The following is a 14,215-nucleotide window of genomic DNA, read 5'->3' on the forward strand; positions in this document are numbered from 1 at the left end:
ATAGCTCCCAACTGTCCCTGATTTCGAGGGTCTGTCCCTGATTTCGAGGGTCTGTCCCTGATTTGGAGCAATGTCCCTCTGTCCCTCTTTCCTCCTCATTTGTCCCCCATTTTGGTCTGCTCTATATACTTATATATAAAATGGACTTTTTATCTTTCAAAACGTGTTTCCCCAGTGCTAAACCTTTCATGTGATTTCTAAATTGCAGTGCCCTCTACCATTAATATCATCACCAGTCGTACCCATATGTTATAGATAGGTGAGAGTGTTTGGGACATTTATGTTCCCCCTCTTTCTCTTTTTTGCTTTACTTTGTATTACTATTTCTTACATATTTTCCTTTGGCATTTTTTATTATAGATACCCCTAAAACCATGCATCTGCTCCTGACGAGTGGTAATGTAACCACGAAACGCATAGAGCTTTTTTATAATGCTACGTCACAGTTTCAAGGCCCAATATCTGCCATATTGAAGTCTATAAGAACGAACCAATTCTTTATTGTTACTATACTTATATGCTACCATTACAATTGTAGTTTACATACCATAAGTCTACTATCATGTACCAAGATGTCGAGACAAGTGCTTTATACTATGTATTGTTCAGGTTTTTTATACTGAGATCTAATACCATACTATTACTATGCACATTATGTTGAGACATTTGTTTTATCATGGATTATCTAGGAATGCTATTTATCCAATGAGATTCAATATTATATTAAATTATTGTATTACTTCTATTACCTTATATGTGTATGTACACCCTTTGTAATAAATTACTATGTTTTACATGGATTGGCTCGTCTGACTTAGTTATGTGCTTCATATAAAGTCCCACCATTCATTTCTCCTTTTTTTGCTCAAACGCATTGGGGATGGAGGTAGATGTTAGTATTGCCTCGTATAAAGTCCCACTCAGGCCTTAGGTCTTGTTTTTCTAAATTGCTGCATTTGTACATTTTAAAAGCCAATATAAATATATATAGTGGTAAAAAAAAAATCCCTTGTGGATTCAATTAATTTTTTTTGGTTAATTCTACTCTAAGGGGGTGTGGCAGGGGAGTGTCCTATGCCTATATATGTTTGTTAGTAGGCGTCCCTCATTCCCATCTCAAAATGTTGGGAGGTGTGCAGTCCCTGTGCATAGAGGCTGCTGTAAGCTCTTTAGGAATCTCCAGATAGCAGCTGTGAAACTCTGTGCAAAAATCGACTTTACCTTCCTTCTTCCTTCCCCATTGGCCATAACGATTCCCTGTTTTCTATTTGCTGACCTCGGCCAATGCCTAAAGTGTATGTAAAGGATTTTTTTTTTTTTTTTAGTTTTGGATGAAGTAGGAAAGGATTAGACTCTTTGTCCAGTTTTTATTGGTATCTCTGTCCCCACTGGGGAGATCCACCTTCTATGTGTCCTGGGGGACATTGTCACCAAAACGTAAATGAAGGGGAAATCCAAAAATGTTGGGTTGTCATCAAAGTCCAACAACTTTAAAGAGGAAATTTCATTCACTTCTAGAGATTTCATCTCATTTTCTTTTTTTTTTTTTAACCATAATTTTTATTGAGAACAAAAAGAATCCGAGTGTTACAAACATTCAGGACATGTAGCAGTTTTACATAAAAGAAGATACGAAGAAACTGACAATCTGGCAGTAATTATGATACAAGAATAAAGAAAGTTTCTTGCTATGAAAAGTGACCCCCAATCCAATTTGGTGGGGTCCAAAACTGTGACCCCCATTGGGTCATCTCATTTTCTGTTGCATCTCCAGCACAGGAAGTGAAGGGAAAGTTCCAAATAGCAAAAATATAACCTGGCAGGGGTTTTAGCCCTTCCCTACACTACCCAGAACTAAAAAAAAAATTGTGTATGTCCAAAACATTTTGCTCTGAGGCTAAGATTGATTCCCCCTCACTTCCTGTCCTGTTTACAATTTTTTTTTTACTAGACAGGAAGTGAGGGAAACTCTCCAACACCAACACAGACAGAAATAAAAATGAGTGGTGGAAGACTTAGAACCCCTGTCAGATGTTTTATATATGTCTGTGTCTCTGTTTTCCTCACTTCCTGTCTGGTAAAAGTGTTGTAACTGGAACAGGAAGTGAGGATAAATCTCTCTAGCGGAGCCCTGGATAACAGAAAAAAAACCTGACGGCAGTTCTAATCCATACCCCAGCCACTCCCCACCATCCCATCATTATAATTGTATTACCTGCATCAACCTTGTTTATAATGCTTACAGCATTCTGGGAAATTGACAGCAATATATATATATATATATGTACTATACACTATATTGTCAAAAGTATTGGGACACCTGCCTTTACACACACATGAATTTTAATGGCATCCCAGTCTTAGTCCGTAGGGTTCAATATTGAGTTGGCTCCTCCCCTTTGCCGCTATAACAGCTTCAACTCTTCTGGGAAGGCCGTCCACAAGGTTTAGGAGTGTGTCTATGAGAATGTTTGACCATTCTTCCAGAAGTGCATTTTGAGGTCAGGCACTGATGTTGGACGAGAAGGCCTGGCTTGCAGTCTCCACTCAAATTAATCCACTGGTCCAAATAATTTGGTGGAGGGGGGATTATGGCAGGACAGCGCTGATCTGAGGGCTTTATTAATATGCTAAAAGTGAGACTTGCAGAGGAGGGGGGGGGGGGGGTAAACATACAGTACACTTGGAGAGGTTTGGAGGAGAGGATAAGTGGGCACTTTAGGATTGTAGATGACTTGGTGCTACAAGGGGGATGGAAATTAAATCTATTCCCCCTCACCCCTCAGCACAAGTCTTTTCCCCTCCCAAAGCCCCTAGCACATATCCCCCCCCCAATCAAAGAGATGCTGTCAGTGGCCCTAGTGTTTGGTGGCTGCTGCAGCAATGTGAGAGTTTGCTTGTCATTACCAATCTCTGACCATCTCCTGTTTTTATCTCTGCAATCTCGGACGTCTCCTGTTTTTACCTCTGCAGTCTCTGGCCATTTCCTGTATCTTGTTTGCAGTCTCTGACCATCTCCTGTACCATGTCTGCATCGTTTCTGACCATCTCCTGTATCATGTCTGCATCGTTTCTGACCATCTCCTGTATCATGTCTGCATCGTTTCTGACCATCTCCTGTATCATGTCTGCATCGTTTCTGACCATCTCCTGTATCATGTCTGCACAGTTTCTGACCATCTCTTGTGTCATGTCTGCACAGTTTCTGACCATCTCTTGTGTCATGTCTGCACAGTCTCTGACCATCTCTTGTATCATGTCTGCACAGTCTCTGACCATCTCCTGTACCATGTCTGCATCGTTTCTGACCATCTCCTGTATCATGTCTGCATCGTTTCTGACCATCTCCTGTATCATGTCTGCATCGTTTCTGATCATCTCCTGTATCATGTCTGCACAGTTTCTGACCATCTCTTGTGTCATGTCTGCACAGTTTCTGACCATCTCTTGTGTCATGTCTGCACAGTCTCTGACCATCTCTTGTATCATGTCTGCACAGTCTCTGACCATCTCTTGTATCATGTCTGCACAGTCTCTGACCATCTCTTGTATCATGTCTGCACATTCTCTGACCATCTCTTGTATCATGTCTGCACAGTCTCTGACCATCTCTTGTGTCATGTCTGCACAGTCTCTGACCATCTCTTGTGTCATGTCTGCACAGTCTCTGACCATCTCTTGTATCATGTCTGCACAGTCTCTGACCACCTCTTGCATCATGTCTGCAGTCTCTGACCATCTCCTGTATGTCTGCACAGTCTCAGACCTTTTTTCTGTATCATGTCTGCACAGTCTCTGACCATCTCTTGTATTATGGCTGCATAGTCCCTGACCATCTTCTTTATTGTGTCTGCAGTCTCTGGGGGGGGGCCTACAGAGGAGTCAAGAGCTGGAGCACTGCGAGGATGGGGGTCACAGGAGGAGTCAGATGTGTGTGGACCGTGGAGAGGATAATATAGGATGAAACTAGAGCCACCAAGATGGAGCCCAGATTGGACCGTCTGGCTGAGCCCTGCACGGTGCACCTGAGAGGAGGTCAGTGATAGCACTGCAAGGGTAGTCTGATGGGGGTCAGTGATGTAAGGGGGGGTGAATACAGTAAGGTAAGGGGGCACTGATATAAGTAACCCCCCCTTACCTTAGCGTATTCACTCTGCAGTCCCCCCCACATTGGAGTTCTCATTTTTAATGCAAGTTGGAACTCTACGGACCCTGATGAGAAAGGGGAACTCTGATGTAAATGGGAATGCTGTGCACTCTGATATAAGGTGATCTTTGGTCTCCAGAGCCCCCCCTTACATCAGAGTTCCCCCCTTACTCCAAAGTCTGCAGCATTCCGCCTTACATCATGACCCACAACATTCACCTTTACATCAAATTTTCCCCTTGCACTGTAAGGGGGAATCTTGCAGACTCTGAAGTAAGGGGGGACTCTGTGCTGGGTTATATTAACCTGACCATCATGTGAATGAAGAAATATGGTTTTTGACTTTTATTCTACTACTACTACACATTACTAGTAGCGGCTGCACAAAGTGTATCTATATTTGTGTGCCTGTAATATATCGATTGTTTAATGATACATGGTTAGAGGAAATTCTAGAAACGGCGAAATTATAGTTCATAGTGTTTAAGGCTCTTAATATATACAATTTATACAGTTCATTTTTATCGCTTGAATTGTTTTCTCCATTACGGGCGTGAGTGGGGCCTCATGTCTAGGTTTTGCCTAAGGCCTCACCAAGCCTAGAGCTGCCTCTGCCTACGGACTAAGACTGGGGTGACATTGAAGTTCATGCACGTGTAAAGGCAGGCGTCCCAATACTTTTGACAATATAGTGTATATGTATATATGATAGCTCTATAAATAATTATAATGAGAATGAATTATAACTTATGGTTCACACCCATCCGGTGAAGTGTACTATGAAGCTTCTCGCTCTGCAAAGTCCGCAGCTGAAGAAGGTGATTTGTGGCATCACGTGACTGAAGGTATCTTGTTTCTGGGAGGGAGCACACTGAGAACATTTATAGCATGGATGTGATCTCCTTGTCTAGGTCTTCTACGTATTCAAAATACTCTACTGTCCGGGCCATGGGGGGCTATTCACTGGTTGTGTTGGTATTGGTGGTATTCGTAGTATTGGTGGTGTTGGTGGTATTGGTGGTGTTGGTGGTATTGGTGGTGTTGATGTTGATGTTGTTGGTATTGATGTCGTTGGTGGGGTTGGTAGGGTTGGTGTTGATGTTGTTGATGTTGATGTTGTTGGTATTGATGTCGTTGGTGGGGTTGGTAGGGTTGGGGTTGCTGCTGTTGTTCTCAAGTTCCTCAATCATCTTTTCTTCAAATTGGAAGTTCAGCTGAGGCTTCAGAATTCCCCATATTCCCTCAGCGCCCCCTTCTCTGGGAAAAAAGACAAGATATAGTGAGGGGAACACGGCACAGGAAACTCTCATCCGCAGTCTGCTCACTTTATTGATATGCATTTTTATCGCTGCAAGATGTGCAATTTTATCATTCAAACCTGACCAGATGTGGGCACTGGGTGTACTACAAATGCCCCAAAAATACCAGGAAGAACACAAGGGGCATATTTGATTTTGTGGGCAAATACCTGCTGTCAAAATGACAGCTGGAAGTTGCTGATTAAATACCATAGCTGAAGAAGCACCTACTGTCAAAAAATGGACACAGTGTTTATAAAAATTGTTCAGACAGGAGACAGAGTGATACAAAGTAACATTGTTTATAAACGTTGATCAGATGGGAGATACAGTAGAGCAGGGATATGCAATTAGCGGACCTCCAGCTGTTGCAGAACTACAAGTCTCATGAGGCACAGCAAGACTCTGACAGCCACAAGCATGACACCGGGAGGTAGAGGTATGATAGGACTTGTAGTTGTAGTTTTGCAACAGCTGGGGGTCCGCTAATTGCATATCCCTGAAGTAGAGACATATAAAGCAACATTGTTTATAAACATTGTTGAGACAGGAGATAAGGAGATACAAAGTAACATTGTTCATAAACATTATTCAGGTGGGAGATAGAGAGATACAAAGTAACATTGTTTATAACATTGATCAGATGGGAGATAGAGAGATACAAAGTAACATTGTTTATAAACATTGGTCTGACAGGAGACAGAGAGATACAAAGTAACATTGTTTATAAACATTGATCAGACAGAGATAGAGAAATATAAGTAACGTTACTTTCTTATGTACTCTCCTTTCTTCACCTGTAGATGCTGTCTGTTAAAACAACTGGACAAGTAAAAAAAAGTTTTGTTTTTTTTTCTATTTTTTAGTAATTTTTGTGATCACTTATTAACCCTTAGTTTACCCTAATCAGCTTTTGTTTAGATGGGAAATAGATAGAGAGATTCATAGGGACTGTTAAATTAGGAACAGGAAGAGCATGGGTCACTTTAAGTAAAGGACCACATGTATCCTAGGATCTAGCCATTAAAGCCCAACTCAGGCTCTATCCCCCCCCCCCCCCCGCTGGCCCCTCCCCCCCTTAAGGTCCAATCACATGATTTGCTGGGTTCCTCCCTTGTCTTCTCTTGGTGGGGGGCGGTACAGGATGATGCAGAGAGCAGCACTGACCTGATAAGTTCAGCACAGCTGTCTTCATCAACACACCGCTAGTGCAGGGTGCTGTTCTCAGGGGGGCAGGGTGCTGTTCTCAGGGGTGCAGGGTGCTGTTCCCCAGGGGCGGGGTTATGACACCCTGCTCTTACAGATTTTTTTCTCAGTCTTGGGAGTTGGCACTGGACATCATTTAACCCAGAAGACTGAGGGTATCTTGTGGTGAAGGAGATGTACCACGGTGGTTAGCTCCAGATGTACGTTTATTGTTGAAACCAGAGCTGCTTTTTTACCCACGCCTGGGGCACATTAAAATGAAGGCCAGCATTGAGATTTAATGAACAGCCCCAGATTACATTATTTAAAAAGTGTGAGATTTAATCACATCTAGTGATTTTTTAGACATATGGAAAACGGAAAAATGTGTTTCATTTCGTATATATGTTACTAATTTAGTTTTGTGGATTCATTTCAGAATTAGTTTCGGTTTCATTTGGTTTCATTTCGTTTTTTCATTTCCTAATGAATTCCACATTTTCAGAATTCGAATTCAAATCAGTGGAAAATTTATCGACTGATCCAAATTCTGTGTGAAGAATAGCTGGTTGCTAAGGAGCAGCCAGGAAGCCGGCCGCCGCGTTCTTGACAACCGATGACTCATCAGCTGTCAGCAGGCTTCCCCACTGACAGCTGAATGTAAACAAAAGAATGCCGGCAAAAAAAAAAACAGCGCGGCCTTCGGGTCTGGTATGGATTGTAAGTGGAACTCCACTCCAAAATTTAAAAAAAAAATGGCGCGGGCCCCCCCCCAAAATCGGTACCAGACCTATATCCGAGCATGCAGCCCGGCAGGCTAGGAAAGGGGGGGACGAGCGCTCCCCTTCTACTGAACCATACCAGGCCTCATGCCCTCAACATTGGGGGGGGAGGGGGCTTTGGGGTGAAGGAGGGGCTCTGCCCCGCCCAAAACACCTTGTCTCCATGTTGAGGAGGACAAGGGCCTCCTACCCATAACCCTGCCCGGTGGTTGTGGGGGTCTGAGAACAGGGGTTTATTCAGAATCTGTAAGCCAACCCCAGATCCCTCCCCCCCATGTGAATGAGTAGGGGTACATTGTACCCCTACCTATTCACCAAAAAAGTGTCAAAAATAAATAACTCACACACAGTCTCTGACAATTCCTTTATTAAAAAAAAAAAAAAAAAGTCCCCTGAAGTAAATTCCAGCGTCAATTACGATGATGCTGCCACCGACCCGAAGAAAGAAAAAAAGTGGTCCGCACCCGACGAAGGCTCCCACCGTCTGACAGTTATTAAATAACTAAGGGGCGGTGGTCACCCGATGACGTTTCCAGGTGACCTCGCCCCCTTGTGACCTTGCCCCTTGTGAAGTCATCGACCCAGCATGCTTCCCGTCCCGCTTCTTAACAACCAGCTATTCTTCACACACGATTCAGATCGGTCAATACATTTTCGACCGATTCAAGTTCGTATCGTTCAGAAAATTTGGAATTCGTTAGAAAATGAAGTGAATTTTAACAAAATCCGTTACTCTTGTTATTCAGGAATTCAGATACATCCGAATCTCCGAAAAACCCAAAATTTGGCCGAATTTTGATACGGAACAAAAACGAGTTGCGCATGTCTAGTTCTAAGCCAATTTAAAAAAAAATAATTTTAACATTGGTTGTAGATGTACTGTATGCCTTTAATGACTCTCCCTATTTCCCGTACTTAGCCTTCTGTATATGGTCCTCGGTCTCTTCGCTTTTTGGACGTCTCTGATGAGGCAGCGGTAGATCTCGTGGCTCTTCACTCCACTAAGAGTTGAGGAGACTCTATGGCGACCATCCTTCATTTGCTCCAGGACCTCCACGGTGGAGTTCTCCGATATGTCCTCCTCTCGGCGGTTCAACCAGCGCACAGTGGGAACCATATACCAGCCTTTGGACACACAACGTACCACTGTGCCATTGTCTACCGTGTCAAACTTCACCGGGGGCTCTTCTTCCTCTGCATGGAGGAAAAAAAATGAAATGTCAAAAGGTCGGGGTGGACATTTGAGGTCACATGGGGGTGAATATACAACATTTAGACCTTCTAGAAGAAGAGTTTTGGAAAAAACTGGGTGGTTGGGGCTCTTTCTGGTCATCACAGAGGCTAGATTGTCTCCATCACACCGTGTGATGGAGACAATCTAGCCTCAAAATGTTGAATTATTTACAATTTACCAAAATTTTTAGACCTCACAGGATCCTCCTCTCAATCTGTAACTGTAATGGTCATGAAATGCTGACTATTAGGAGAGTGGGAGGACATTAGAGTGTAAGCTCCTCTGGTGCAGAGACTGATGTGAATGTTTCAGTGTTCTGTGTACGGCACTGCGGTATATGTCAGAGCTATAAAGTGAATAGGAGCCATTTTACCTTCTACGATGAGTTTCAGTTTAGTCTCTCCTTTGCCATGTGGGCTGATGGCCTTACATGTGTATAACCCCTCATCTGGAAAGTCCACATCGTGCATGTGCAGCGTCACGTCACCTTCGGGGATCTCATTGACATCAACCCTGACGCGGTCTTGGTAGACTTGGCTCTGCTCTGAAAAGTCCTCCTTGTCTTTATGGAAGCTGTAGACCAGTTGAGGTTCTTTGTACTCGTACGTCTGCTGAATGTACGCCTGAATGTCCTCCACCTCAATCTCCTCCACTATGTCCTCCCGGTGCCAGCTGGTGCCCAGGTCGTAGGTGTTCTCGATGAAGGAGAACTGGCAGGGCAGGCTGGCATTGCCGTATCGGGGTACGCGGACCTCTTGATACTGGGGTTTGGGGATCACATAGTCACATTCTGGGGGGAATTAAGAAACAAAAGTCAGCATTCAATAACTGAACAGCACAAGAAAGTGCAGTCCTGCCAGTTTATGGGATAGAAGAATGGACTCTTCCTAATTTTGTAAATTCAGGCAGAAAAAAAAAAAAAAAAATTGCTCAGACAGACCATGGATGCCCATAAGACAAGAGAACATCTTAACCATTAGAACTCTGGAAGGTTTTACCCCCTTCATTACCAGGGCATTTTTTTTGCTATTCAGTATTGTGCTACTTTAGCTGGTAATTGCTCCGTCATGCAACACTGTATCCAAATGACATTTCTATCTTTTTTTTTAACACAAATACAGCTTTCTTTTGGAGGTATTTGATCACAATTGGGGTTTTTATATTTTTTTCTTATATAAACCTAATAAGAGCAAAAGTTTTAAAAAAAAGAACCCCAATATTTTCTACTTTCTTTTATAAAGCATATCCAATAAAATCAAATTTCTTCATAAAATTTAGGCCAAAAATTATCCTGCTATGTTTCTTTGGTAAAAAAAAATTAAATAAAAAATTGCAATATGTGTATAATAATTGGTTTGTGTGAAAGTTATAGAGTCCACAAACTATGGGATATACAGTAACTAACAAAAGTGAGTACACCCCTCACATTTTTGTAAATCTTTTCTTCTATCTTTTCATGTGACAACACTGAAGAAATGACACTTTGCTACAATGTAAAGTAGTGAGTGTACAGCTTGTATAACAGTGTAAATTTGCTGTCCCCTCAAAATAACTCAATAAAGTCAGTACACCCCTAAGTGAAAATGTCCAAATTGGGCCCAATTAGCCATTTTCCCTCCCCGGTGTCATGTGACTCGTTAGTGTTATAAGGTCTCAGGTGTGAATGGAGGGCAGGTGTGTTAAATTTGGTGTTATTGCTCTCACTCTCTCATACTGGTCACTGGAAGTTCAACATGGCACCTCATGGCAAAGAACTCTCTGAGGATCTGAAAAAAAAGAATTGTTGCTCTACATAAAGATGGCCTAGGTTATAAGAAGATTGCCAAGACCCTGAAACTGAGCTGCAGCACGGTGGCCAAGACCATACCGCGGTATAACAGGACAGGTTCCCCTCAGAACAGGCCTCGCCATGGTCCACCAAAGAGGTTGAGGTCACGTGCTCAGCGTCATATCCAGAGGTTGTCTTTGGGAAATAGACGTATGAGTGCTGCCAGCATTGCTGCAGAGGTTGTAGGGGTGGGGGGTCAGCCTGTCAGTGCTCAGACCAGAAGGAAGCCTCTTCTAAAGATGATGCACAGGAAAGCCCGCAAACAGTTTGCTGAAGACAAGCAGACTAAGGACATGGATTACTGGAACCATGTCCTGTGGTCTGATGAGATCAAGATAAACTTATTTGGTTCAGATGGTGACAAGCGTGTGTGGCAGCAACCAGGTGAGGAGGACAAAGACAAGTGTGTCTTGTCTACAGTCAAGCATGGTGGTGGGAGTGTCATGGTCTGGGGCTGTATGTGTGCTGCCGGCACTGGGGAGCTACAGATCATTGAGGGAACCATGAATGCCAACATGTACTGTGACATACTGAAGCAGAGCATGATCCCCTCCCTTCAGAGACTGGGCCGCAGGGCAGTATTCCAACATGATAACGACCCCAAACACACCTCCAAGACCACCACTGCCTTGCTAAAGAAGCTGAGGGTAAAGGTGATGGACTGGCCAAGCATGTCTCCAGACCTAAACCCTATTGATCATCTGTAGGACATCCTCAAATGGAAGGTGGAGGAGCGCAAGGTCTCTAACTTCCACCAGCTGCGTGATGTCCTCATGGAGGAGGGGAAGAGGACTCCAGTGACAACCTGTGAAGCTCTGGTGAACTCCATGCCCAAGAGGGTTAAGGCAGTGCTGGAAAATAATGGTGGCCACACAAAATATTGACAGTTTCGGCCCAATTTGGACATTTTCACTTAGGGGTGTACTGACTTTTGTTGCCAGCGGTTTAGACATTAATGGCTGTGTGTTGAGTTATTTTGAGGGGACATCAAATTTACACTGTTATACAAGCTGTACACTCACTACTTTACATTGTAGCAAAGTGTCATTTCTTCAGTGTTGTCACATGAAAAGATAGAAGAAAAGATTTACAGAAATGTGAGGGGTGTACTTACTTTTGTCAGATACTGTGTATGTGAACATTGATCAATCCTGATGTACTGACGGCCGATCTCATTTCCTGAGGCCCGAAAATGTCAGGAAAGTACAAATACCCCCAAAATGACCCATTTTTGGAAAGTAGACAGTCCAAGGTGTTTAGTAAGAGGCATGGCAAGTTTTTTTAAAGTTGTAATTTTTTTGTCATAATTTTTTGGGAAAATTAAGAAATTAAATAATAAAAAAAAAAAAAATTCCACACAATTTTTTTTATAACATACTGTCACCAGTGTCGTACAGCATCATCACATGACTGGTGTGGTGGTGATCAGGGACACTGACTGATGACAGTATGCAAAAAAAAAAAACGTCAGACACATTCATGCAAACTGAACAAAATTTCAATTTTTTTTTTATAGATTAACTCATCAGCTCCATCTAGTGGCCAAAATGCTGTATGTATGCTCATTGAGGTGTTTCAGAAAACAATACCACATGAAATTTCGTTCAGCCTGCGTGAATCATTTTGACATTCGTGCAACAAATGTTTTCTAAATAGTCCCCTAATAAGACCGATTTAAAAAAAAAAATACAAAAAAAACTTTAACATCCCCCTGCAGCCTTGTACATGCACATGCAAACACGTGTGCTGGGTGTATGAGGGTATAAAAATCAGTGGCGGCCCGTCCATACGGGGATCAGGGGCACCGCCCCCCCCTAATCCATGAGCCCGGCCCCTAATCTACATGCAGGGCACTGGACGCATGGATTCCAATGAGGGTTTTTAAAAAATTTTGAAGCACGTGATTAGAGCCGGAAGCTCCAATCACGTGCTTCGAAATTATTTGGTGGAGGGGGGATTATGGTGTGGGGTTTTTTTTTTCAGGGGTTGGGCTTGGCCCTTTGGTTCCAGTGAAGGGAACTCTTAAGGCGTATAACAAGACATTTTGGACAATTTCATTCTCCCAACTTTGTGGGAACAGTTTGGGGATGTCCCCTTCCTGTTCCAACATGACTGCACAAAGCACGGTCCATAAAGACATGGATGAGCGAGTTTGGGGTGGAGGAACTTGACTGGCCTTGAGTGGCCAAGACTTGAGTCTTGACCTCAACCCGATAGAATACCTTTGGGATGAATTTTAGTGGAGACTGCAAGCCAGGCCTTCTCGTCCAACATCAGTGCCTGACCTCACAAATGCGCTTCTGGAAGAATGGTCAAACATTCCCATAGACACCCTCCTAAACCTTGTGGACGGCCTTCCCAGAAGAGTTGAAGCTGTTATATCTGCAAAGGGCGGAGCCAACTCAATATTGAACCCTACGGACTAAGACTGGGATGTCATTAAAGTTCATGTGTGTGTAAAGGCAGGCGTCCCAATACTTTTGACAATATAGTGTATATATCAAGTACTGTGCTAAAAAGTGCCCAATAATACATAAACGCAATCAAATCAAAGAAAACAATGTCCATGTGATAACATACGAATGTCCTTTAACAAATTATATGAATGTTGCCAGGTATCAAACTTCTAGCAAAATGAGCGTGTAGGCAGGTCGCCTACAGTATGTTAAGTTCGGAAGTTGGTGGGCCCAGGCTGGGAAAGGGTTAATGTTTTGCACCACTGTTCCCGGGCTTTTTGGACCCTGCCTATCCGCCCTGTCATATAAATTAGGGGGGAGGATGGGCTCTCTCTGATTGCTGTCTCGAGATGCTGTAGCCGTCATGAAGCACTGAGTTGGACAGCTGGTCCCTCAGAAGACCTCAGGAGACCGGAGAGCTACCACGTCTTGGAGAATGCCATTAATGGACTACTACCTTGTTGAGGAACGCCTGGGCTGCTTAATTGAGTTACATCGTTGGACTTTTCCACCAAATTGTTCAGTAAAGTTGCAACAACTGTTCTAAGCCTGGTCTGAAGTCACCTAAAAGAGGTGCATGGAGGTTTGCCGTGTATGAAAAGAACTACGGTCAGTAAAGCACATGTGGGATTTGAGGCTAAGTCACTACGGAAGGTGTATTCCGCTAGACAAGCAGGAGGAGTAATGCAGTTGTTATAGGTAACCAGGAACTAGTGCAAGGTGCATCAAAACCAGTCATAAAACGTGGCACTTGCTGTAGGTGACAGGTCGGTCCTTCTGTAGCGAGGAGGTCGGTGACCTACCTTCCTTCCTAGTGGTTGGTTTCCCAAAGCAACCGGGACCCAACCCATGGTACAGAGACATCGTACTCCTGGCCGCAAGGTACGGGAGAGAAGGAGTTAACAAGTGCATGCATGAGGTCTGCGCTATGTGTACGGACCCCATGATTAAGCTCCAGGGGGCAGAGCGAAACATGTTGGGGGCGTGGCCTGGTCAGAGTCCAGGCTGAAGTTGCCTTTGTATCCACCTCCACGGGATTCCTCAGATGTGCGGCACCAGGGATCACCCCTTTTCCATTCTGTCACTGGAAGTGAGGTGACCTCTCTGATTCCTGTCTTGAGATTGCTGTAGCTGTCAATGAAGCACTAAGTGGGACTGCTGTGCCCAGCAATCTGTTAGGAAGACCCCCAAAGACTGGAGAACTACCAAGTCTTGTAGGATGCCGATAATGGACTACTACCTTGTTGAGGTACGCCTGGACAGCTTATTTGAGTTAAAAGGGGTG

The sequence above is a fragment of the Aquarana catesbeiana genome, linkage group LG02 (genome assembly GCF_042186555.1).
Source record: "Aquarana catesbeiana isolate 2022-GZ linkage group LG02, ASM4218655v1, whole genome shotgun sequence".
Taxonomy (NCBI): Eukaryota; Metazoa; Chordata; class Amphibia; order Anura; family Ranidae; genus Aquarana; species Aquarana catesbeiana.